Source organism: Martes martes (genome assembly GCF_963455335.1).
Source record: "Martes martes genome assembly, chromosome: 8".
NCBI lineage: Eukaryota > Metazoa > Chordata > Mammalia > Carnivora > Mustelidae > Martes > Martes martes.
Window position 1 is genome coordinate 101616659 of NC_137895.1, and position 26920 is coordinate 101643578.

The window sequence follows — 26920 nt, forward strand, 5'->3', positions numbered from 1 at the left end:
AGACTTGAGGAAGAGCCTTGGTGTAGCTAGTGCCCTTGCCTGGGGGATCCTGGGTAGTGGTGGTAGGGAGCTGCCAGTCTGTTCTGTGGGAGGCAAGACATTTCTTCCTGGTGCTCAAAGACCCCATCCTGTGGCCTTCCTCAAAGGTTTCCTTGAGGTGAAGACCCAGATTGCATGTCAAACTTTGGATCACATTCCTCTATAGAGGATATACGTCACTAAGAAATGTGCTTGCCTGGGGCTCTCGGAGGGAGGGGATTCATTGGAAACTGAACTTTGGATGTGTTTTATCAACTTGTGAGTGATATATGTTCTGACCTCTGGTCAGTAGCAGCTTAAGGGATTCCGTGAAAATCCATTTATCTACGTATCCATATCTGTCCATCCATCCTTCCGTCCATTCATTCATCCATCAATCCATTTCTTCATATCATGTGATCCTTTAAAGATGACCTGCCCTAACCATCCCCTCCATACTCATCTTCTACCCTTCCTACCCTCCTGCACCTGCTCCAGCCCATTGGCCTTCTCTTGGTTGTATGTTGGTCACCCTTACCTCAGGGCCTTTGCACTGGTTGTCTCCTCTGCCTTGGGCACCCTTCCCCAGACCTGTGCCTGCTCAGCCCCTCACTTCAGACCTCTGCCTAAATGTCATCTCTTTGTCATCTTCCTGACCATCCTAGTTAAAGTACTCCTACCCCATCACTCTAGTCCTTGGCCATGCTTTACTTTCCTTCATCACACTTAGCATTGCTACCTGGAACAACGAGATCGATTTTTCTTTTTTTTTTTAATCTGTGCCCCAACCAGCTTCATGAAGGCAGGGATTTTGTTTGGCTCACTTCTATATCCCCAGCCCCTAGGACAGAGTCTGAAGAATAACGCAGTGTAGTAAGTGCTTAACTAGTGTTAGTTGAATAAATAAGTTATCTCCCTGAATCTCAGATTCCTCATCTGCAAAACAGTTCAGTGTCCTGCTGAGCTGTAGTTTCATGCAGGTCCCATCCATGGATGGGGCAATGAAAACATCTCACGCAATGTGTACTACATAGTAGGCACTCAATAAATGCTCGTTAGGATTATTATTTTTTTTCAAAGATTTTATTTATTTATTTTACAGAGAGAGAGAGAGAGAGAGAGAGAGATCACAAGTAGGCAGAGAGGCAGGCAGAGTGAGAGAGAGAGAGGAGGAAGCAGGCTCCCCACTGAGCAGAGAGCCTGATGCAGGGCTCGATCCTAGGACTCCAGGATCATGACCTGAGCCGAAGACAGAGGCTTTAACCCACTGAGCCACCCAGGCACCTCTCGTTAGGATTATTTTAAGTAGAGTCATGCTGAGGGGTGTGATGCCATTATCTCTTTTGTAAGAGTTAAGTTAATACCGTCCCCAAACTGGAAGGGACCCCCAGGGGACATTCATTCATTTCTCTGACCCCGCGAAGGATGGCACGTGGCTTGGGTCAGACCCTCGTCCTACTGGCCTGGGCTGCTTATCCAGACCCTTAGACTAGGAGCTCCTTCTCTCATTCTTTCCACCAATGTAAGGACACTGCTCTTTGAGGACTGACTGGGGCTCCTTTGCATCCTTGATTTTCACTTTTTGGAACCCAGAGCTCACTTGGTGCCTCGAACTAGTCTGGTGGGAAGTTCTCTCGAGGTAGTGGTTTGTTTTGAGGATCAAACAAGAAGCTCTTGGCACTGTTATTGTGGGAGGCTCAGTCCCATACCTGTCTCTGGGTGTCAGAGAGTCGAGCCCCTGGGCCTCGTTCAGCTGCTCAGTTGGGAAACAGCATCATGCTCAGGAGGGTGGTCTCTGGAGCTCAGAGACAGATACTCACATCCCGGGTCTGGCATCTACTAGCCTCACGACCTTTGGTGAATGACTTGCTCCTTTGGAGTCGAAGTTTCCATGTCTGTGTAAAGGGGAGAGCCGTACATTCTTCACTGGGTTGTTTGAAGATGAAAACAAGACAAGTGAATTAAGTACTTAGGACAGTAACAGTGCATGTCACTGCTATTATTATTATTATTTAGAGTTGCCAGATTTAGCAGATTCAAGATGCCCAGTTACATTTGCATTTCAGATAAACAACAAATAGCATTTCAGCAGAAGTATGTTCCATGAAACATTTGGGACCTGCTTAGATACTTAAAAAATTTTTTGCTGATCCGGAATTCAAATGGAACCATCCAGGGGATATAGCTCATTGGTAGAGCATTTGATTGCAAATGGAACTGTCCTGGCAACTCCCCCCACCCCACTCCCCCGCCCTCCAGTTAAAGATTTTAATTCATTTGACAGAGAGAGAGAGAGAGAGAGAGAGGACAGGCAGGGGGAGTGGCAGGCAGAGGGGGAGGAAGAAACAGGCTCCCCACTGAGCAGAGAGGCCTACGGGGCTTGGTCCCAGGACCCTGAGATCATGACCTGAGCCGAAAGCAGAGGCTTAACCCACTGAGCAACCCACGCCCTCCTGTCCTGGCAACTCTTACTACTGCTACCAGTGTCACTGCCCAGCTTTGCTGCCCACCAGCAGGTTCCATTGTTGTTGCTCTTGGATTTTCCCAGCTTTGGCTGGGAGTTAGGAGGACCCAGAAATAGCTCTTGGGATTGCTCAGTGTTAGATGGGGGCATGGAGTGGGTCCTGGATGGTTGTCCCTGGTCTGCAACCAGCCAAAAGCACCTCCCTCCCAGCCTGCTTCAAGGGCAGGTGACTCAGCTCCTTGGAGCCCTCTTCTGTCACCAGAGCCTCCACGACTCATGCAGCCTTTGTGACCTACATTCCTGCAGTGTTGTGCCCCCTCCATTTTAAAAATTAATTATTATTAGTTTTGGGACTTTTGATGCAAAGCGCTAAGTTAATGGCACTGGTCGTTCAGGACACGTCATCATCATTGGTCTGCGGGACGACCCTCTTATCACCTGCACAGATGCCTGCCTGGCTCTCCCCACAAGCAGTCATACCAGCACAGTGTGTTTCTGGGGAATGTATGGTGGTGTTTTTGCTTTATGCGAGTTTTTCATTTGAAAAACAGACTTTACTGTTTAAAGCAGTTTCAGACGTATAGAAAAATTGCACAGAGGGTTCCTGCAGACTCCATACCCAGTTTCCTCTGCTATCAACCTCTGTGTTAATATCGTGCTTTTGTCACAATTAATGAGCCAACATTGATACATAATCCTTCACTAAAATCTCTACTTTAATTAGATTAAGTTTTTACCTACCATCCTTCTTCTGTTCCAGGATCCCATCCCAGACTCCACATGGCATCTAGTTTCCTTGCCTCTGTAGGCTCCCCTGGCTAGGACAGTTTCTTGAAACTGGACACATTTTTAGTGTAGCTAGGAGGCACTCCCGTTTTACAGCTCACTCTGTTTTTGGCTTTTCCTCTTAGCCCTGTATTGTGAGACCACTCGTGTTCTGCCTGCGCCTTTAACCCATCTTTCCTAATGGATGAGGGCTTTGTAGCCGCTGCGGTCCCCTGGTTTCTTCCCTGAGGATAATGGGCACCCACGTTGCCTCCAACTGTGTGCCACCCCAACAAGATGGAGTAGGAATTGTCCCCTCCTTCCCGGCCAGCAGTCCTAGATTATCTCTGACTCTCCCCCTGCCCAGCCCCCCACCCAACCCCCGCCCCCATGCCACCCTGCCAGTGCTAAACACTGGCTGGAGATTGGTCAGCTGGAGCCTCTGAGGGCCTGAGCAGCTCTTGGGGGGCCTGTTGGGGCCGGCACAGCTCTTCTCGCTGTCGGGATGCTCCGTCTCTGCCTTGAGCAGCAGGCTGATGCTGGCGCCTCACGGGAGCAGGGCTGTGGCTCAGCGGCACCTGGCGGGCAGCCTGGGGGGCAGGTGCAGTTGGCCTCACTGCTCGGCCCTCCCCGCCCTGCTGGGCTACACTGTCTTTTAGGCTCTGGTTTCAATTTGATTTTTAGATAAATGGAGAGGAAATGGGTTTCTATTAGAGACCCATTAAAAATTATTCATTTAGCCTTATAGATCAAAAGAACTTTGCATCCATCAAATCCTAACTGACTGAATATCACAGGAATGGTTTCCAACCCTGGTTGCTATCTGAGTGTGCCTGATGCAGGACGGTGATGGGCACGTACCTTCCCTTTGGTATTTCACTGTTTTGTTCAGTGGGTGTAGTTCTGTGTATTGACTTGTCCGTGATCATATTTTAAAGGCTGTTTAGTATTTATCAGATGACTACATGACGGTTCACATGTCTGTTTTCTTAACGTGTTTCATGTAAAGGCATCGTTGGAAGTGCCCATGGGAGGCAGTGCCCATTGTCACTTTGGGTACATGAGGATGACCTGTCTGGAGAAGGGCATCGCTGCCGAGTGGCCGGCGAATGTGAGCATCTGAGGGGCTCGCCCACCTCAGGCCTCCAGGTGGGGTTGTGGAGGGGTGGGCTGAGCAAGGCCTTCTGTGACACGCCTCCTCCCACCCACTCCCAAGCACCCGGCCCTGACCCAGACAGCTGGCAGGACAGAGGCACAGACTCAGATGAACGAGGGCCACCAGGGAGATCCCAGAGCCAGGTGCAGTGCAGTGCACATGCTGGCCCTGGGGGCGTGTGTGGACTTGGGGTGTAAAGGCCTTCTCCCATCCTGTTGGCCCGGAAATTCCGGCAGGCGTGGCCCACAGCTTCATCTGTGTGGGCAGCTGCACCTTCCAAACTGGGAATGGTGGAGAGGGCATTGACGGGGAGGCCAGGGGCCCCCTCGCTCCAGACTAGCTCTCCTGGGGTTAGAGCACCAGAGGATTGAGAGCAGAAGGCGCCTTTTTTCGCACGATCTGGCATCTCTGGCGTGTCCAGGGCAGCTTTGGGCAGAGGCAGGTGTGGAAGGGGCAGAATGCCAGCTGGGAGGCAGCAGGGGCCCACAGCTTTATTCAGGGGCAGAGCTCTCCTCTCTGACTTGGTATCAGGTGGGAGCTCAGGACTCACTAGATCCCTTCCTTCTCTGCAGAGAGGAGAGTGCCCCCCCACCCCCCGCCCCCCATAAGCGTCAGGATGGCCCTGACACCTGACCTTTACCCTCTAGCCCTGGACGTCTGGTGTCTCAACCCAAATGACTGTTCTGAGCCAGAGAAGTAGGCTAGGGGACATCTGAGGTCTAGGACATCATGATCTCCCACGGGGGCTCATTTGGGGGAAAAGATGTGGGCCAAGAAAATCAGAATGTCTTCTTACTTTCTTACAAACAGAGGCCACTGTTTCTTGACCTCTGTCATCACTTCCTGTTCCCACTTCCTTTTCAGAAGGGTTTTTATACATCTGATTAAACAGCTGATAGGACCCCGTGTCCTCCTTGGCATGTGCACAGAGCTGGGGTGACTTTGGGCAATGCTCTCTGTCATTAACCTGTGGTTGTGGGGGAGGAAGCCAACTTCCTGAGTGCCTTCTGTGTGGACTTGTGCTCCCTCTGTTAGTCTTCGTGAATCCCCTGCCGGGTGGCTGTTCTCCCCATCTCTTTAAGGAGGGGAGAGAGGCTAGCGTTTCCAACATGGGGACATCGATGGAGTGATGGACCCAGCTGGGATTTGAACTCTCTCTGGGGTCGTTGTCGTACCAGGGATGACTGACTGCCAAGCCCCTGATAGTGCTCTCCTATCCCTCCTTGCCCAGAATTCTGAGGAGAGGCTCCAGTGAACGCAGGGAAAATGCAAATGTGGATCCCAGGATGGCCCAGTCCATGCCGTGTCTTGCTGTGGGCCACAGTGCTCTCATGAGTGTGGGGAGCACACGCACTGTGGGCGACTTGACTTTCGCTAATGACTGAGGAAAATGTGCTGATTTCCCCCTGGCTTTGCCTGTGTTCCTGTCCCGCGTGCCCCACCCTGAAGCTGCATGCGGGAGCCTTTGGCTTCTCACCTGCCTTTCTTTCCTGCCCCCAAGGGACCTTCAGGGGACACAACAAAGACAGCCCCAGCAACCCCTGCCCCTGGGACTGCACAGCTGAGTAGAGCAGAGCCTCCGCAGGGCTGGCTGGATCTCATCTCCTGGGGGAGGCCTTTGCAGAGCCTGGTGGAGGGGGGCTACCAGGAGAAGGGAGGAAGTCACGTGCTCCCTAATGGGGTACCTAGTTCCTTTTCCAAAGAATTTAAACAATTAATACTCGGTATCCTCACTTGATGCTAATGGCATTCCCGCTGAGGTGGTTAGAGCAGCCCTTGTCCCCTTGTCATAGGAAACCGAAAACGCCTTGCCAAGCCGGTGAGGAGCCGGGCCAGGCCTTGCAACTTCTCCCCCTGTTCTCTTAAAACAACTTTCCAGGGGTGGCATTTTGTCTACACAGCCCGCCACCCGGAGACAAGCAGTGTCCGGGGTGTGAAAGAGGTCGGGCGGAAGGCAGGTGGAGTTTGCTGCTGCTGGGGTGTGGCTCCCTCTCAGTTCCTTCACGCTTGGGGTCCTTATGGTCCAGGGCTTCCAGAGCTCCCTAGGATTCCTCAGAAGGGGCTGGGAGGAGTGTCCAGGCTCTGACTTGCCAGTCCCACACTACAGAGCAGAGGGCAAGGATCTGTGCCTGGCCTGGCTGAGGGCCCCCTGCCCGGGCCCCATGGGAGCTGGCGGTGTGTCCTGCTGGTTTTCTGTTACCAGGTGCAACCGGTGAGGTACGAGAAAATGTGACCATGGGATATTAGAGCTGGGAGGACTCTGGATCATTCCTTTCAGTTCCGTCAGAGCAGGGCCTAAGGTTGTAAGGATGTGGCTTGTACGATCTCATGTTGCTAGTTAATGCCTTAAATAAATGAAATCTTGGTGATGGAGAGTGTGTGCCACAAACAAGCCAGGAGGGTGAGCTTCCATCTGTTCGGTCTGTCCTGATAGCTGAGTTCCTAACTTCCGGCACGGCTGAGGTCTGGTCCAACTGTGCTGGGGTCGGTGGCTGGGGCCCGTTCTCGCTGGCTCTGAAATATTTTGAGTATCGCTTGTGCTTTTCAGGGGGGTTGGCATCACTCTCTGCATTTGGTGAAGAGAGGGTCGGGGGACAGTTGGTCTTTGTCCTGCTAATCCTTCCCCTTCGGGGCAGCGCTAGATGTTTTGGGCTCAGAGAGAGACACGGAGAAAGAAGGCCCTTCCTCGTTTGTGAACTGGTAAGTTTGAGGTCTTTGTGGGCCGGAGGTGGCTGGGGCAGTGACTTGAGCTGTAGACACTCAAGGGAACAGCTCTGGGGGAGACCTGCCAGGCTCTGCCTCTGCCACCGTCTCCTGCCTCTCATTTAGCAGATCTTTTTTTTTTTTTTTTTTAAGATTTTATTTATTTCAGAGAGAGAATGAATAAGACAGAAGGAGCAGGGGCAGGGACAGAGGGAGAGGGAGAAGCAGATTCCCCACTGAGCAGGCAGCCTGACGTTTGACTCAGTCCCAGGACTCCTGGATCATGACCTGAGTCATGAAGGCAGACGCTTAACCAACTGAGCCACCCAGGCACCCTCATTCAGCAGATCTTGACTGAGGTTTGCTGGTGCCACGTCCCGGGAGCTGATGACGTGTGTGGCTACGGTGTGGTCCCTGCCTTTAAGGGCCTCGTAGTCTGTTAGGGGATGCTGACTTGACTGCAGAGAGTCACCTAAAGTCAATCTAAAAGTGCAGTAAGAGAGGGTGCGGGGAGAGCGACAGACCGTCTGGGCAGCTCCCAGTCCTGCATCTGTGTGGAAGCTGGATCACCGTCTCTCTGCCTGCCCTGGGTGCAGGGTCCTGGCAGGCTGTGCAGGCTGAGTCTCCTACTCTGATCAGGTCTCTGGGCAGGATTCAGTCTGCACACTGAGCCACTGGGGGATGCTCGGCAGGGTAGAAGGTGTTGCTCAAGCGGGTGTTGTATGTGGCAGGGTTTTGGAGCCTTCGAGGTCTGGAGACACCGGGAGTCATATCTGGTGCTTGGTAGGTGGCGAGGATGGTTCTGGGGCTGCTCCAGCCCAAAGCGTCTCCTCACTGGAGACAGGGTCTCCCTGTCACCTCAGGTCATCTCATCCGGGTGCCTCCTCCATACCTGATATCTGATGACCCTGGGGCTGTGAGGCAGCATCAGGAGCTCCTTAAACCTTGGGGGTTCTGTGAAGAGAATTCAGAGGCAGAGTGCATAAACATGGATGGTAGAAAATTGTGCTTTTTTTTTTACCAACATTTAACTAGAACTTAGTGGTTATTTCAACTAAGGATATGGGCACAACGTACCTACTATGAGTTCCTGTGAGTCTGTCGCCAATAGAAAGCACACGTAGATTCATATCAGGTGGCACAAATCTCCAAAAGCACAGATGCTCATCATTACTTTGAAATTATGACAGTTTTCAGATACACTGCCGGGTCTTGCTATTTAATGTGTTTGACAGAGAAGCAAGTGTATGAGTAGATCGTGAATTTACATTTAAATGTTTCAGTAACTGTATTTCTGTATACTTACTCCCTCCTAATTCTGTTAATTATTTTACATATCTAAAAATATTCTGAGAAGGGGTCTGTACATTTTAGTTGACTGTTGTAGGGCTCTAAGGCCCCCAGGAGATGATGACTCCCTGCACATAACCCCTCAGGCAGTGAGGGGTGGTCCCGCCTGGCTGCTGGGGGAAGGGAGATCCCATGCGGACAGCCACTGGCTGCTCTCTGGAGTCCGGCTGGCTGAGAGAAGGTTCCTGCGGAGTGCTTGAGACAGGGTCCTAATTTGATGGGCGTGTCAGCTGAGCCACTTGTGACATCAGCTAGCCCGCACCCGCTGCGGCCCCTGCTCCGTGGGGCCCGTGTGGCTCATTGCATTTGGAAGCGTGTGCTTCAGTCTGTGATATACTCGAACCAAAGAAGGACACTGAGAGGAAAAAGGGTTGGGCTGAGCACCAGATGACCTGGGTTCTAGATCCCCTTGTGCCACCTGCTGGCTTCTTTCTGGACCTTGGCTTCCATGTCTGGAGAAGGAGAAGCTTGGGCATCGTCAGGGATTCTCAAACTGTGTACTCGAGAGTTCTAGCTTCTCGTGACTTAAACTGATATCGTCTGTGCTAAAAGAAAACCTGATACTGTTCTCTCATTTAGCAGGAAAATTGCAGTGATAACGATAATTTCCTCAATTTAAAATTGTTCTTAGGGGCACCTGGATGGCTCAGTTGGTTAAGCGTCCAACTCTTTGTTTTGACTCCGGTCATGATCTCAGGGTCGTGCAGTCGAGCCCCATGTCAGGCTCTGTGCTGGCTGTAGAGCCTGCTGAAGATTCTCTCTCTCTCCCTCTGCCCCTTCTTCCTCTGCCCCCTCCCCCAAATTGTTTTTTTCCTTAAACCTTTGGAGGCTGGTCTGCCAGGAAGCACTCAATGAGGGCAAAGGAAGCAGATGAGAAGTACAAGAACACTAATGGGAAAACTAGAATTGGCCGGTCATGTTTAGTTTTGCAACTTACTTTTGACTGTGGTTTTTGTTTCCTATCCTGTGAGTTCTTCCATTTAAATTTGTCTTTGTGTGAATGTTGGGTTCAAGCATGTTGGTATCCGAAGGACTTCTGTAAAGGATTCTGCAAAGAGCACAATGAGCTACAGGTGTTGTGACAGCCCGTGCAGGCTCAAGACCCGCTGGCTTGGCAGCGTGAACATCTGGCACCTGGGGATGCCTTCTGCTAAGAAGGCTGACCTTCGTTCTGGATGAGCAGAGGGTGTCTACGGCCATACCACCCTGAACGCGCCCGATCTCGTCTGGATGAGCAGAGGGTGAGTGGGCGGGTGAGCCTGAGTGGGGTGATGGCTCTTCTCCAGGGGAGATAGTGCTCCTCTTTCCTTCAGGCCACAAACAGAAGTGATAGAGCCCTGATGTGTTCCCAGCCTTCCCTGTTCCTTGTGCCATGACTGCGAAGAGGACAAACGACAGTACTTTTGAAGCAAAAGGAAGAAGAGCGGGCAGGGTTGTTAGCCATGTTACCATCTTCTGAAGTGGACAGGGCCCTGTGGAGACCCCACCTTCCCATGTCCCTCCATCGCTCTTGACGTGGAGCTCAGCTTCACAAGGCAAGAGTGTTGTGAATCCGCCCAGCAGGACTCATGGAGATTGCCGTCTACGGTGGGACGGCTCCCAGGAAGCCCTGGGTGGATTCTGATGGCTTCCAGAATGTGTTCACCATCCGTTGAGCCTCGCTAGTTTGGGGGGCTCATCTGCTGCATACTAGACACTCATGGATAGCAGCCAGACTCCGGGTCCAGCTCAGCCGTCCGGGGGCTGGGTGACCACTGGCATTCTTATAACCGTCTCGTTGAGTTTCCGCCTGGCAATCCGGCCATCGATGTCAGGTGTTGAAGGGTGGAGTATGTCTGGCCGGGAACGTTGTAACTCAAGCTGTGTTTCCCCTACTCTCTGAGCTGGTCCAGCCCAGGGAACTTACACTTAGCTCATCCACAGGCTCTTGGATTGTCGAGGTTTCCCAGGCCGCAGAGAGGGCCTGTGGCGTTTTAGCACCTTTTTTAGGAACAGGAATTCATAAGGAGTGGAATTTGATGGGTAGGCTGTTCTGTTGTGTTTCGTCAAGTGCAGATGCAGGAACCCCAAAGACTTTGGAGCTGAAGCCCCGGGGCCCTAAGAGTTTGTGTGAGTTTGCTACTGGCTCCCTGCACACACCACCCAGCCCTGGTTACATCGTCGTGTGTGTTACTGTGTACTGTCTTCACCGCTCACCGTGGGGCCGGAAGGGGATGTGTTCAGACCAGCTCACGCCATGGTCTGTGATCAGGGCCCAGGAGTCCCACCTCGGATAGCGGAGCATTTTAGAAAACCAATGGCTATCAGTAGGAGTTATTTCCTGTGGGTCCCCTGGACTTGCCCAGCCTCAGAATGTAGTGGGAAGAGCTTTGTGTGTAGAGGGCAACGAGCAGGATTCACTGATGTGTGCTTTGTGCAAGTCTGTCAGGCATGCTGGGTCAGTTTTCTTTTCTGAGACCTGTAGCCAGCACCTTCAACCAGGGAAAATATTTCATAAATGTCAGAAAATGAAGTGTCCTTGTTTTCACAGTTCCTTATAGGAGTGGTGTGGGGTTTCCTCAACCACACGACCCTGAGATCGTGACCTGAGCCAAAACCAAGAGCTCTCCCACCTGTCCATGCTTGATCTTAATTTTCCAATTTTTTAATCTCCTTGTGAGCTGAGTTGAGTTTCCTCCCCATGTTCTGAGTGAATGAAAATGCCCACTGTGTGGATTAGGCACCCCCCAAGGGAGGAAGACATTCAGGGAGTTTACTGTCCAGCTGGGAGACAAGATAGACATGTGAGGGCACATGTGCTGACTGCTTCTTTTCTGGGTCAGAAAGTCTTACGGTTTCAGTTTTCTGAAGACCATGATGGTGATTTTGATTACCACGGCTTACCCATTGTAGGATTTTCAGGATTGCCATTTACTACCTGTGCTGTTACTTGTTGAATATTTTTGCTAAGTTGGCTTGCTTTTTAAGTTTTAATTTATCTTAAAAGGAAATATTACATTGTTATACATGGAGAGCTGATACCACTGACCAACAGGACACAATACTGCAAAAATGAACCACACCAGAAACATAATAACCTTATTAATTCTGGCTGGACACAGCTGGCTGCTGAAAATCTTGGGCTGGGGGGCCTGCTCAGTCTTCCTTGAGAAGGTAGGCTTGGCTAGTGTTGGAGAGGTTAAAGGTATATTGGCATCTAATTGAAACTCTATCTTTGCAGGATAATTGGAAAGGGGCTTACTTTCTCACTATTCAAAAATGCTATTTAAAAAAAAAAGATTTATTTATTTATTTGAGAGAGAGAGAGAGCGCACGCGAGCGCATGCATATGCACATGTGACTGGGGGGAGGGGCAGAGGGAGAGAATTTCCAAGCAGACTCCCTGCTGAGCACAGAGCCTGAAGCTCTATCCCATGACCCTGAGATCGTGACCGGAGCTGAAACCAAGAGTCCAACGCTTAGCTAATTGAGGCCCCTGGGCGCCCCCAATCATGCTATTTGGTACTATGTTGTATCTATTATTTGATGCTCCTTGTTCCGTACTTGGGCAACATCACAAAAGTAGTTAGGACACCCTCTGAGCTTCTCTTGTCCCTGGATAGACTGAAGACTTGGAGAACAGGGATTGTGTTTTCTGCTTTATTTCTTTGTACAGTGTCTGGCACAGTTAATAGTCAACAGTGTTGGTTGACCTGTTTCAGACGTGTAGCAGAGACAGTATGCTGTAGCGTGGAGGGGAGGGAGAGATCCGTAAGAGTCAGGCTTGGCAGGGGAGGCAGGGGAGGCTTTCCAGAGATGGCCCCTCTCAGAGCCACCTGGAGCCTGTCCCTTCGCTGCTCCTTGTGAGCCCTCTCCTGTTCTTCCTTCTCCTTCTTGGTTCCCTCACCTCCTTCTCCAACCAGAGCAGCAACCCACTTCCCCCTCAGAGCCACCCACCCTGAGGAGAAGGCTGAGGGGAGCCAAGACCAGGGTGAGAGGTGGGAGGAATGGGGTCTGGGGGAAGAGCGAGGAAGGAGAGAGGTTGGGGGAGGGAGAGCTGGGCCGTCAGGAGATCTGTGGGCTAGGCCTGAGCCCTTACAGGCTGCCTGCAGGTCCAGCATTAAGGGGAGTCTGGTGCCTTCACCAGGGCAGAGGTGGAGCCCTGGGGGTTGTCAGCTGTCCTTTTGTGTCATTCCAACCTCCTTCCTCTCTAGCTGCTTCCCTTTCTTCTTGCTGACAGCAGCCTCTAGCTCTGCACTGGTGGGCAAATCCCACAGCCCCAAAGACCCCTGTGGTGAAGCACTTAGTGGTGGTTGTGTTAACATAAGGCTGGTCTCTGGCATGTGATTACATAGTGCTTCAGAAAAATATTTGCTGTGGACACCGTATCAGGAGCTGTCCTTATGACCCATGGCTGTGCCCCGAAGGGCCTCTGGCATACCTTACTTTCCTCCAGTCCCTAGTAGTCCTGGTGTTGCAGCGGGGGCGGGGCTTACTTGTTCTCTCCCTCCTGCCATGGGAATCTGGCCCCTTCCCTCCCTGAGCGGCTATGTTACCTCGGCATTCCAAGTTACTAGTAATGACCACAATTACTTCTACTGTGCTCAGTGCATCAGGTAACTCATTAAATCCTGATAACAAGCCTCTGAAGTATTTATTCCTACTACGGCTCTTTTGCGGATAAGAACACTGGGGTTACCTAACTCGGTCAGGGTCAATCAGCTGGTGTCAGGAAGGGATTCAGACAGACCCTGAGCCTGAGCTCTCAGGCCCTCTGGTGTCCCACCTCTCCAGAGATAATGCTTCTGCCATCTGAGCCTGGTGTGGGGAAGGGATGGCCTTTTTATCACCGTTAATGTCACCTTATTCTCAGCAGTTAAAGTAGGTTCAGGAAAGGAAAGGGCGGGCTCTGAACCTGACAGTATTGTCTGCTTACCTCTTAGTTCCTTGTGGTGCACACCTGTCTTCCCTCCTATCTGCATGGGAGGCCACGGGCTGGGGAACAGTTGCACCCTGCAGATAACTTTTCATTACAAGGTTTGTAATTTGTGTTTGTGGTGAGAGTCAGTCCACTCAGGACAGGTCCTGAGATGGTTTGATGGGTGTGGAGCCAGCAGGCAGGGACAAGAGGCAGCAGGGTTGCCCAGGTGGGTGGGAGGGGTGCCTAGGGGGACACGGCAAGAACTGGAGAGCGCATGGGTCTGGAGCTTCTTGGGGCCCCAGTAGGGAGGGCAGTGAGCCAAGGTGGAAGGTCAGCTTCCCCGGGGAGCGGGGCTGGGATGATCCTCAGGTGTGTGTCCTGCCCTTTCCTGCCTTCAGGCAGCGGAACGGGTGTGGGGGACCAGGAGGTGTTGGTCTTAAGCGTGCTCAGCCTTCCCGCTGCTGGCTTCTCCCTGTCCGATTTTCCCATCACGCCACATCCTCTGCATGGACTCTCAGGTCTTTCCTTCAGACCCTTCATGTCACCTTGCTTTGTACCAGCTGCACTTTAATGGGGATCAAAACTTCAGGCTTTTGGACACCAGCAGGTGGAGCGGGGCTCTGGAAATCACACCGTACTGGCTCTTTCTTTTTCCAAGCACCATGGCCCCCACAGGCCTCCCTCCTCCTTTCCCCCAGCTGTCATAAGCCGCTTACCTTAGATCCTGATGCCGTAACAGCCAGGCCACATTCGGGTTGGAATGCCCTTAAGTGCAAAGGCCTCTCTGCTGATTTGGGATGAAGGAGGAGGCCATGGTCAGTACATCTGGGGGTGGGAGGGGTCAGTGTTTAATGAAGGAAACAGAAGGCAGGCAGTTTTTCAGGGTCCTGCGGGATGACCCCTGTAAATGTGCAGGGTTGTTCCACGTGGGGCTTCTTGTGAGGGGGAGGGGTTAATCTGCTCATGGCCTCCTACATTCTGGGTCATTCCCTCCTGCTGTTAGGATGCTCAGGAAATGGAAGCTAATTCAGTCATTAATCTTAGCCTAAGCCCAGCTGAATCCGACAGACATGCTGGGATCTTCCTCCCTCAGACGCAGAGTGTAATACCTTCCAGGACCGAAGGGCTGTGGCTTCTCCACACCACCCCTCACCTTCACTGGTTTGGGTAACTGGCAACTGCCCAGGCCTTGTTTGCCTGTGTACGAAGGCACACATCCTGACTGTCCTGCTGGGATGACTGGAGCCAAGGGGAGCAGGGCCGGAAGGTTTCCCGAAGGAGGAAGTTCTGATGTAAGCAAAGTCGGAATGCCAGACTGAGTCTGAGTCCCGGCTGAGCCTCGGAGTGATGTCTGTCTAACCTTGGGCAAGTCGTGCGACATCTCCTGTCCCTTCGGTGTTCTCGGTGGATCTCTTTGAATTGTTCTGAGGAAATATTTGACACGTGGTGGACACTAAGTATTGGTCAAGGACACAAGTGGTTCCGTTTTGGTTGCTATTCTAGCTCCTTGGTCTCAGATCCAGAGATCCCTAAAGTGCTTTTGTCTTTTTCTGGCCCCCAGGCCGACCTGTCTATAAATGAGATGCAGTCTCCCGTCCCAGTGATGCCCTGGCTTCGGGGACCAGAGGTAGACCATGACACCGGCCTGTTGTCCACATGCCCTGGGAGCCCCTCTTTAGAAGGCTTTTTTCCCCCCTTTTTTCTTCTTTCTGGGGTCTCTGGAGTTCTTTCAAATACCTTACCAGAAGGCTGACTGGTCACTTACCTGGAATCAGAGAGACCTTTGCCTCCCTGGCCCTGCGACTAGGTCTGTAATCTTTGTGCCCTGGTTTGAGCTGTCAGTTGTCTCGCCTGTTACACTGAATACCGAATTTTAAAATCCTCATCAGGCTTGAAGGGTTTTCGTATCACTTGTTAAAGTAAGTGCTTTTTCTTTTTTTTAAAATTTTTAATAATTTTTTTCAATTTTTTATAAACATATAATGTATTATTAGCCCCAGGGGACCAGGTTTGTGACTCACCAGGTTTACACACTTCACAGCACTCACCATAGCACATACCCTCCCCAATGTCCATAACCCAGCCACCCTATCCCTACCCCCCTCCCAAAGTAAGTCCTTTTTCAAAGTGAACAATCAGTGTCGTTGATCTGCTTTCTATACCTGCACTTTCATAGGGCACTCCCATACCTCTCTCGCCGTGCTTCGGTGGGAAATGCTCTACACCATCCAGTTCTAAGCACATTCTGGCCCAGGAACCTACAGAAGGAAGAGAGAACATAAACGGGCTCTCTCGCTTGCTTGTGTGGTATTGGAAAACTCAAGAGGGAAGTTCTACTTGGGGTCTAACCTAACTCCCTCCAGGGCAACCGTCTGTTGGTGAAGGAGCAGATCAGATGGCATGCACTTGATTGGCCCCGCTGGGTTTCACGTACCAGGGGATTTGTCTCCAGAGCCTCATTTTGAGGCTCCCATGTCCCAGGCAATAGAGCCAGTGGGAGGATTGGAAAATATCTTCTTTATGGGGCTGAGGAGGAGGGAGTCTGGCCATCTGCAGATTGGGCCTCTTTTCCTAACTTTGTCTCAGACTCAGGCCAGTCGTGGGACTTTTCCCAGATCTTGCATTGCAGTGTTTGGGGCTGGTTTGGGTTCCTCCATGTCTGTCTCCTGGGCATCGATAAATAGGCCTGCTTGCTGTCTTCTGCAGAGTCCCATTTTCCTTGGTAGGCTGCATGGGACACCTGCAGGTCATCTTGTCCCTCAGGCTTCCTTGTCTGTGTCCTTCAGACAACTCCCCAGAGACTTCTCTGTCACTTCAGATAGTAGATCCCTACGCTTTGTAGTGACACGGTTCTTTCTAGAGTCTGACTTGAACCTCTCTTACTGCCATCTCAGTCCCCTGGTCCACCCAGTCCTGGCCTCTAGAGAGGCCAAGAACAGCTGTTGGGCCCCGCCCCTGTTCCTTCCTTGTTCTTGGTGGGGTATCACCTCTGTGCACGCAGCTCGCGAATCCCCCGGCAGTTTCTTTGTCACTAGATCACATTGCAAGCTCCTGTCCAAATGCTGTCTGGCCGCTTCCTGTTCCAGGCATCTCCCTCCCACCTGAGTATTTGTGTTTCTGATTATTTATCCCCAGATGCAACGGCCACATTTTTCCAGGTTGAATCTGCTCATTGTTACTTCCTGCCTCGGTTTGCTAACATCTCCAGGTCCCTTTTGCTGCCTCCGCTTGCTGGGCGGTATGCAGACCGAGTGGAGCGGGACAGGGAGCGCCTGTTCCCCCGCCGTGAGGGGCCCCACCCGTCTGAAGTCAAGGCCGTCCCCAGGAGGACCTCGGAGCAGATGAACACAGAAAGCCATCAGACGCTGCCAGCAGGGGGATGACCTACGTGGAGACCTGTCACAGCTGTTCAACTTTCTCATAGTCTCCTGAGCCCAGAACAAGGGGACGCCTTCCTGCCCTCTCGGCCTTGGCTCTGTCCGGACAGCCATCACCAGTTCTAATTAAATACTCCGCAGATGAAGCCACGGAGTGCCAGAGGAGGGGACTGGGGCCACTTCCTGTCTGGGGAGGGGGCCGGGCCAGGATGGCAGGGGCCGCGCAAGTTAAATGCAGAGGAAGCGCGAATGATCCCTTCTTTTTTCTCTTTTCTTTTTTTTTGGAAAAGGAAGAGTTTATTTCATTTTAGTTTTTCCTCTTTTGTTTTATGGTGAGCCCCAATGACTCAGAACGTCAGAGTTGCAAGGGACCTTTGAGAGTCTTTAATATGCTCGTCTCGTTTTTACAGATGGAGGCCCGTGGACATTTGGTAACTTTCTCCAGTCCCCAGAAGCGTTATAAATGGTCCCCTGCCCTCTAGATGCTGAGTATTAGGTGTGGAACGTTAAAATCTCTCGAGACTAAGAGAGGCTCAGGTGGGTGGGTGAAGAGGCGAAGTCGGGTGGGTGCCGTGGGTGCCGTGGTGGTACCTCTCCAGCATCCTGGGGCTCTTGGTTGACCTTAACTAAGCTGAGGTCCCTGTGAACACGGGGGGAGTCAGATGCTTCTCCCAAGGGGGTGGCAGAACTTGAGTGGTGGGGGGAGACTATTAAAGACGGAGCTCCTCGTGCGTCCTGTTCCCGGGCCCGGTTCTCTTTCTCCCTACCCCAGCACAGCTTCTGGGTTTTGAACATGTTGCTCTTTAGAAGGCTTCCTTAAAAGATGCTGATGAATCTGGAGTGATTTTAAAATTCATCTGGGGAAATAAACAGCTGCAGCTTGAAACACAAACACACACATTTGTGCTGTTGTGTCCGTACCCCCCCAGACCTGCCCCCCTGCCCATGCATCTAGGAAAAGCGAACACACCCAAACCACGTAGAAACACAGACGCCCGTGTTGATAGGCTGAACGAACGCTTCGAAGGGAAAGAGATGATCTGTCCCGCAGATGCGCATGTGTCCCGCCAGGAGGTTGCATGGTCTTAAGAATGTGCGTCTGGACTCCTAGAGACCTCTGCATCCCTGGTTTGTGGGGACTCCTGGCAAGACAGGGCTGTCTGTCTTTTCTGAAAACCTTCTGCTCTCTGAGGGAAGGGGGAGGAGGAAGGAAACAAGCCCTGTGATCACCCGAGTACATGCCGGCCTCGTAGTCTCTTCAAGCTACTGTGCATGTTTTCCAATTTTATAGAAACTGAGGTTTTTGGAGATGAAGCTCCATTTGAGAGCTTTCCAGGACACTGTATGGCCAGTGGAGTCCCCTGGCTTCTGTGGACCTTCCTGACTCAGGGTCTTGGCATCCCTTGTCTTTGAGGGACTGTATGACTTTGCAGGTTAGCTGCGAACCCATGACATGCGTCTGTTTTCTCCTCTGAAGATGGAAGTCATGCCATTCGGCTATTTGGCCACGTTGTTAGAATTCCTAATAACACGAGGTCTAGCGTCCTCTGAGCTGTGATCAGGAATGACTATGAAAGCGGTGTTTGCTGGCCTCTGAAGCACCATCCAGAGGGGTCGTTTGCATTAGTGTACTGTGCCTCTGCTGTGCCTGGGCACTTGTGGGCAGGACGCAGAGTCCCAGCTCGGGCAAACAGCAGGGAGGGTCTCTCCCACCTCAGTGAGAGATGGCCAGCTTTTTGGCTGCAGCTTGGTTCACATGCCTGCACCCCCTCTTTTTTCTGTCTTTAGGAACCCCTCTTTCAACTCTGTTACCCCTCAGGTATGACCTGCTCACTCTTGCCTCTTCTTAGCCAGGCTTAAAACTTCCTGTTGAAGAGAACATAGATCAGAAAAGCATAAGTGTGCAAAGTGTGAGTGTGCAGTTGCATGGATACATAGTGTAACTGCCACCCAGATGAAGAAATAGGGCATTTCCAGCCCTCCAAAAGCCCAGCTGGGCTTCTGCCTGGTCATGGGGCCCTGCCAAAGGTCTACTAGCTTCATGCACGAGTATTGCCTGTTTCTGAATCATTCAGAATAAATGGAATCATTCAGTAGATACTTAGTGCCTGGCTTTTTTTGTTGTTGTTCAATTTTACGTGTGTGAGATTCATCTATATTGTGTATAGTGGTGGTTAATTTGTTCCTATAAAGGTATTTATTTTGTTGTCTGAGTGTACCACAATTTACTTATTTATTCCACTGTCAATGGGTGTTAGGGTTGTATCCTGCTTTAGGCCTGAATACTGTTGCTTTGACTGTTCTTTTGAAAATCTTTTGGTGAATGCACTTCTGATGGGTGTATGCTTTGGGCGGGCTGGCGGGGGGAACTGGGTCATATGGTATATGTATGTTTGCTTCAGTTTAGTAGATACGACTGAGCTGTTTCCAAAGTGGTCGTATCAATTCATACCCTCCATGAGCCGTGCGTGCGAGTTTCAGTTTCTCCGCATACTTGACAACACTTGGTATTGTCGGTCATTTAAATTTTAGCCATTCTGGTGACATACGTAGTGGTATCTTAGTGTGGTTTTCATCTTCATTCTCTGGTGGCAAATGAGATGAAACGTTTTCATACGTATTGTGTTTTTTCCCCCCAGCCATGTGGATATCCTCTTTTGTGAAGTGCTTGTTCATGCCTTTTGACCTTTTTAAAATATGAGTTGTCTGCCCTTTCCTCATTGATCTGAAGGAGTTTTTCATGTATTCTTGGAACACGTCTTATACTGAGTATCTTTTCAGAGTATCTTCTTTTCCACTCTGTGGTTTCCCTTTCACTCTTTGTGTCTTTTAGGGGAGAGAGGGTCTTAATTTTATTTTAGTCCAATCTGTTGATTTTTTTTCTAATGACTAGTGCTTTTTGTGCTCTCTTTAAGATATCATCACCTATATAGTACAAGTCATGAATATATTCTTTTCTTTTAAAAGCTTTTATTTTTTTATTTGAGAGAAAGAGAGAGAGAGCGAGAGTGAGTGAGAACATGAGAGGAGAGAGGTCAGTGGGAGAAGCAGACTCCCTGCTTATTAGGGAGCCTGATGTGGGACTCCAGGATCATGATCTGAGCCGGAGGCAGTTGCTTAACCAACTGAGTCACCCAGGCGCTCCATGAATATATTCTTTAGTGCTATCTCCCAGAACTCTGTTAGTTAACACTTCACATTTGGACTACAATCCACATAGAATTGATTTTTTTCTTGCATGTATGGCATGGTGTGAGTCAAGATTAACCTCCCCCACCCAGTGTGGATATCTGATTGACCCAACAGCATTTATTGAAAGAACCATCCTTTTCTATGGCTCTGCTGTGTTTCATGTTATCACACATGTGTGGGGGTCTCCTTCTGGAATCTTCATTTTACTCTGTGGGTCTCTTTGACCATCTTTGCTCTAATACCTCATTATCTTAATCACTGCACTTTATATTAAGTATGTTATTAACTTTCAAGGTGTTTTTTTTTTTTTGTTTTTTTTTTTTTACTATTTACATTTTTTATCTTAAACAAATTCCTTCAGTTGGCCTTCCGTTCCCACCACCCTGCCCCAAGTGCCCTTGTTGAGATGAGCTTTGCTGTCTGGTTGGTGCTAAAACCTAACACAGATATTTTCATTCTCAGCTTCCCTACCCTTATAGCAATATCAGCATAGCTGACCACTCCTTCCTGTTTGAAACACCATCTAACCTGACACCACACTCTCCCGATTTCCCTCCTTCTCTGGCTACCTCCTTTAAGGAGGGTTTTTCTGCCGGGTTATTATTTTAAATTTTAGGCTGCTTTGAATCTCATTTCTAGGCTCCCTTTTCTCATTTTACAGTTACTCTCAAGATGATTTATATCCAGCATTTCTGCAGCCATCTTTAGGGAAGAGAGCTCCTAAATTTTTATCTTCACTTAGAATTTTCTTTAGAGCTTGAGATCATGGATTATCTCAATCAGAGTTTTTCCTCAGGGGTTCACTTACTGAATTATTTTTTTTAACCCAGGATTTAAAAAAAAAAGATTTATTATTTATTTGAGAGACAGAGAGAGAGAGAGGGAGGGAGGAGGGGCAGAAGGAAAGGGAGAGAGAGAATCTCAAGCAGACTCCCTGCTGAGTGCAGAGACTGATATGGGGCTTGATCCCATGACCCTGAGATCGTGACCTGAGCTGAAACCAAGAGTCAGATGGTTAACCACCGGAGCCACCCAGGTGCCCCTAACCCAGAATTTTTTACCTTCCTCCCCTTCTCTGTGTACTCAGATTCCCTCTAGTTGGGCTTCAGACAATGGATTTAATCTCTTTGAGATTCAGTTGCCCCCAAATCATTAATCGGGGGGAAGTATTTCTCTCCTTCACTTCTCAGGAAATTGAGAGAATTACCTGATTTATTTCTGTCAGTTTCTTTGTTCTCTTAAGAGACAGGTCATATCCCTACAAAAACGTTGGTTGTCAACACTCTTAGGTTTCTACGAAGCACCCCTCATCATTTTCATATTCATTTTGACCATCTAGAATGGTAGAGCTTCAAAGGGGGGGGGAAATGAAGGCACAGAAATACCAAGTGGATTCCTCCTGTTGCAACGTGATCAGTGAGGCCCTCAGTTTTTCCCATCAGCGTCCCCTCACAAGGAGCACTGATGATTCTCTGAAGCTAGATGTCCGATCTCCAGCCTTGATTACTGGTCCAGGGCAGGGAAAGAACTGCCCCTTTCACTCTGCTGGGGAACTGACAAACAGGTCTGTTCATTTGTTTATTGCTTAGGCCCTATTGTTTAGGCCAGAATCATCCCCTGTATCTCTTAAAGCTGGAGTTTCAGTGTCATAGTGACTACTAATTACAATTTCTATTTGATTGAAAGTTCTTTTTTTTCTTTTGTGATCCATTTGTTCTCAAATTTGAGCATTATCAGAATTACCTGAAGATTTTGTTTAGGAATATGTTTCTTTCTTTCTTTTTTTTTTTTAAAAGATTTTTTTCATTTGTTTGAGAGAGAGTGTGTGCATGAGCAGGGGAAGGAACAGGGAGAGGGACAGGCGGACTCTATGCTGAGTACAGAGCCAACATGGGGCTTGATCTCATGACCCTGAGATCATGACCCGAGCTGAAATCAAGAGTCAGTGCTTAACCGATTGAGCTACCCAGGCTCTTTAGGAATATGTTTCTTTGTATGGTTTTATTCGTGGTTGCTTGAGGGATTACAGTAGATATGCTTATGTTTCCACTGTCCACCCAGAAGCAGTATTTTACGCCTTCAAGGGGAGTATAGAAACCTTACCACCTCATAAGTCTCTTTACCCTTCCTGCTTTGTCTCATTGTTTTCTTATGTATTACAGTTACATATATTGAAAAGCCCATCAGAAACATTTCGATTCTGGTTTTTGACTACTAAACATATTTTTTTAAAAAATCAAGAAGAGAAGAGTGGTATATTTCATTCACTCAGACATCTACCAATTGTGTGACTGTTTCTTCTTTCCTGTTGTTCTAAGTTTCCATTTGGTGTCATTTCCCCCTTCTGTCTGAAGAATTTCCTTTACATGTGCTTTTACAGCAAGTGTGTTGACCATAAATTATCATAGTTTTCCTTCATCTGAGAAGCCTTTATTTTAACCTTCATTTGCGATTGATATTTTCACAGGATATAGAATTCCAGGTTGACAATTCTTTTCTTTTTGCACCTGCAAAATGTTCTTCCACTGTCTTCTGGGCCTTCTGTTTCCTAATGAGACTTCTATACTCTTTCACATTATTGTTTCCTGTTTAACTCTGGTGTGTGTGTGTGTGTGTGTGTGTGTGTGTGTGTGTGTGTGTGTGTGTGTTTGTCTTTAGTTTTGTCAACAGTTTGATTATATATCTAGGTATGAATTTCTTTGGGTTTATCCTGTTTGGGTTTTGATGGGATTCTTCAATCTGTAGGTTTACATCTTTCACCAAAGTTAGGAGGAAGTTTTCAGTTATTATATATATTTTCTCCCTGTTCCTAACTCTTTCGTCTTCCTGGAGGCTTGGCAGCATCAATGTTGGATCATTTTGGTAATGTCCCACAGGTCTCTGAGGTTCTGTTTGTTGTTTTCAATTATTTTTCCCCTCTGTTATTCAGATTGGATAATTCCCATTGATTTTTTTAAGGACTCTTTTCCTTCTGTCACCCCCATTCTTCTACTGAACCCATTAGTGAGCTTTTGATTTTGGTTATTGTATTTTTTCCTGAAATTTCTCGAGTTCATTTTTATATCTTCTCTTTTTTTTCCCTGAAATTTTCTACCTATGTATTTCAAGAATGTTTCTATCTATGTATTTCATCTGTTTCAAGAGTTCCTTCTTGAGGCATTTTTATAGTAGCTACTTTAAAGTGTTTGTCAGATATTCAGTATCTTTGTTAACTTGGTGTTGGCATCTGTTGTCTTTTCCCATAAAGACATTTTCTGGTTCTGTGTATGCTCAGTAATTTCTGATCATATCCTGGGCATTTTTAATATTATGAGACTCTGGGTCTTGTTTAAATCCCATTTGTGTTTCAGCAGGCAATTGATCTAGTTGGGTTTGGGCTACAAGTTCTGACTAGTCCTCTGTGGGCTGGGTCTCAATGTTGGTTTCATTTTCAAAGCCTTGTGCTATTTGGATCTGTCCTGCAGATGCTACCAAGTGCCCAGTCTGGGACATGGCTGGTGGTCTACCATATAATTCAGTCTCTAACATATGTAGCGTGCTACTCAGGGTCAAATGTGTACGTGTGGAGCCCAGGGGTAAGTGAAGGAGTTCGTGAACTGCTTTATGGAGTCACTTTGCTATATTCCTCCCTCTCCATGATCTTTCTGTATCCTCAATTTGCCAGGATCCCTTTTGTCACTTTTCCAGAAACCTTGGAATTTGCTTACCCTCCTCTGCCACATACTTCCCACAATTGCATCTGTATCCGGGGTCAAGTGGTGGGAGGACACAGGGAAACAGCAACAAGGATTTGCTCCGCCCTCTCGGGGGGCACAGCTCCTCTGTTTAGAGCAGAGTGTTCCTTTCCCTTGGACTTCTAGGGCCTATGGGCTAGGGTGCAAAAGAAAGGGGGTTTGCGTCCATTCTCTCTGAGTGTTAGGGAGAGTCCTTTTTTATTTCTCAAGACAAAACTGGAGAACTTCTCTTGGGGCTCTTTGTGATGCTGATAATACGGACATCTGGCTTTTGGACCACCTTGAGTCTATGCTGGGGGGATACTGAAGGAGAAGGACACCAGTTTGATATTAGTTTAAATTCCCGTCTTCTTCCTTAGTCTGCCTACATTATTCACTTTTCAGAATTCTCAGATAGCTGCTCCTTACCTTCTGTTCAGGTTTAATAGCTCTATTCAGAAGAAAAGAAACCGGGAGTGTGCTTATGCCATCTTTCCTGGAACTGAGACTCTTGGGAGGTTTGTTTAAAACACAGATTTCTGGCCCCCACTCTGAGACTTTCTGATTCAGTTAGTCTCAGGGCCTGAGAATTTGCGATCCTAACAAGTTCCCAGATACTGCTGATGCTGCTTGTCCCAGAACCACATTTTGAGAACTCCTGATCTAGTCTATCCTTAAATAAACATGGGAAGACTTTTTATCCAGAGTAGAATATAAGTCAAGTTACTTCATTTTAATAATGTTAAATACCCAGTGGCTTATTATTTAATAAGCTGAGAGAGAACAGTGGAAATTCCTTGGTTGAGCAGATGAGATTAAAAGAAATAAAACATTATGGAGTTTATTATCTATTAGATGGCCAGGGACAGGCTAGGAACTGTGGTTGATACTTTACAAGTTTATAGAGCTCAAAACTTGTGGAAATGTTGTAATGGAAAGTTTCCATTATTGAGATATCTGCTCTACGTATACATTTTTAAAGCAGAGTATTATGGAACATCTAGAAACCTTGAAAATCTTGAATTTCTTTGTAGGCTATTTCTTTGACCATAGGAAAGATAATAAGGGGAAGTAAATTTTCATCTCATTTCCGAATAACAAGGAAAAGCTGGTAGGCAAAGAAGGAACCCCATTTGGCCATGCCTTCTTGGCAGTGATGAAAGCCCAGAGCCTGGTCAGATATAGGTACCAAGCTTTTCATGGGAATATGGTTTACGTCTAAGAAAAGATAGATATTGCTTGAATGTGTATCACAAGAATCTGAATTTTAGAAAAAAGAAATCCAGTTCCACTCCCTGCTCCTCAACACAGGGCTTGAGAAGTGATTGCTGGGATGAATTCTTTCTATCTCCCACTTTAATGTATGCCTTGGGGAAAGTCCTTGAAGTTAGAGCTGCTCAAAAATAATTAACTTCAGATTAGGTATTTATAAAGCCAGAGCAGTCCATTGATCTGTTCTGACATGTGCACCTCTCACCTTGGGCTGTGGGTGGAAGGCCCTCCTTGGAGGGGACCCAGGCGGGTTTAAGGCTGAGTCTTGTTCTGTTGCCTGATGCTGTTCCAGTATGACCAGCTGGAAGCACATTCTCCTCTGGCCTGTGCACTAGCCGTGAGGCTGCCAGCATCTAGAGCAACTGTCGTGCTATAGGAATGAGCTCTGCAGCCACGAGAGGCCTTGCCACCTTCCCCAGGCCCCTGGGGGAGATTTTCCATGCTGCCAAGGACTCAGTACTGGTGGAAATTACCACCTCTGGGCAGAACTGTTTTTCCCAAGTTGCGGGTCTGGGCAGAAAATTAAAAAAAAAAAAAAAAAAAAAAAAGAGTGGAATTTTAAGCTCCAGGGGCCACAGACCAGAGAAGGCACAGACCTGATGAGTCCATATTTCCGTCTGTGTACCTGCTTTTTCTTCCACAGATGCACTGCCTCTGAGCCTCTGATTGTATTTTAGGGCTGAACTCTTAGCCCCAGGGCATTATTTGCACAACTGCCATTGAGTCCTCCAGGCCACCAGGGGGCAGTAAAGAGCTGTGGAGGGCTGCTTGGCTGAGTACAACTCTACAAGCCTTGAAGAGTCACTGACCCACTTTAAGAAGAGGTTACTTCTCTTTAGGCTCTGACCTAAAATAGCTTCATTTTCCCTCTGCTTGGGAACTCCGTGTTGTCATTCCTGAGTTGATTGTGCTTCTGGTGGCAGGCACATCCCAACCCTGGCACTCTCCATGTGGGATGGGGACGGAGGGACTGTGGAGAGGAGGGCACATGGTTGGTTTCCAAGAAAGCCACAGGCGGGGGAAGGAGATAGAGACACAAGACATTTAGAGTTTAGTAAGAGTCCTGTCCTGTGATCAGTCTTGACTCTGGTTGTGGCTCCTGGGCATCCATACCATACACTGGCCCACGTTTTAGCAAGTGTCTTTCGGAGTGCCATTGCTCCTGCCCTGCTGTTGTTAGTAGCATGTGCACTCCTTGAGGGCAGGGGTCATGTGGCATTAATTTCTGCATCTCTGGGCATGAGCAGTATAGAATAGTGGTTCAGCTCTCCTACTTAGGGGCCAGGCAAGTCTAGACTCAAGTCTAGACTCTAGACTCCTGTGTAAATCCCGGAAGCTTTATCTCCTTCATTAGGAGTTTGCATTTCCATTAAAAAAAAAAAAAAAAAGGAGGGGCACCTGGATGGCTCGGTCGGTTAAGAGTCCCACTCTTAGCTTTGGTCGTGATCTGAGGGTTGTGAGATTGAGCCCCGCGAGGGGCTCTCAGTCAGTTCAGAGTCTGCTTAAGACTCTCTCCTCCCTGCTGTCCCTCTCCCACCTCTAAAATAAATAAATAAATCTTAAAAAAAAGGCTGTATCAGTAGTATGTACCCTTGTATGAGGCATGTAGAAGACAAGGCTGTGAAGAGCTTAGAGCTGTGCTGGGCAAATTACAATGTCCTGAAGACCTTAGTTCCCCTGCTTCTGTCTTACTCCTCCTTCCTTGTTTCCAGAGCTTCTCGCACTGCTTGGCATAGAGAAGGTGCACGTAAAATGTTAGTTGAATGATTAAGAAAATGACGGAGGAGAGAAAACCAGTTATGACTCAGCGATATGGCTCATTGGGCCTCCTGGGGACGGGCTCCTGGGTGTCCCTAGGCACTGGTGGGAATGGGCTGCTGCAGGGCCTTTGGGAGGGGCCAGCCCCTAGGATCAGCATCCCCACTGGGGAAGCGGCCCGTTCTCAGGGTTGGTCCCAGCCCTGTGAGCATGATCTGCCTGGAATCATACATTTTTACTGAGGGTGCTGCT

The 26920-nt window shown here is 48.9% G+C and overlaps 1 protein-coding gene across 1 annotated transcript in view; it reads left to right on the plus strand.

Annotated features, from left to right (window-relative positions):
- Positions 1 to 26920, plus strand: part of ANO2 (anoctamin 2) — a 347947-nt gene that overhangs the window by 32888 nt on the left and 288139 nt on the right. The window lies entirely within an intron of this gene.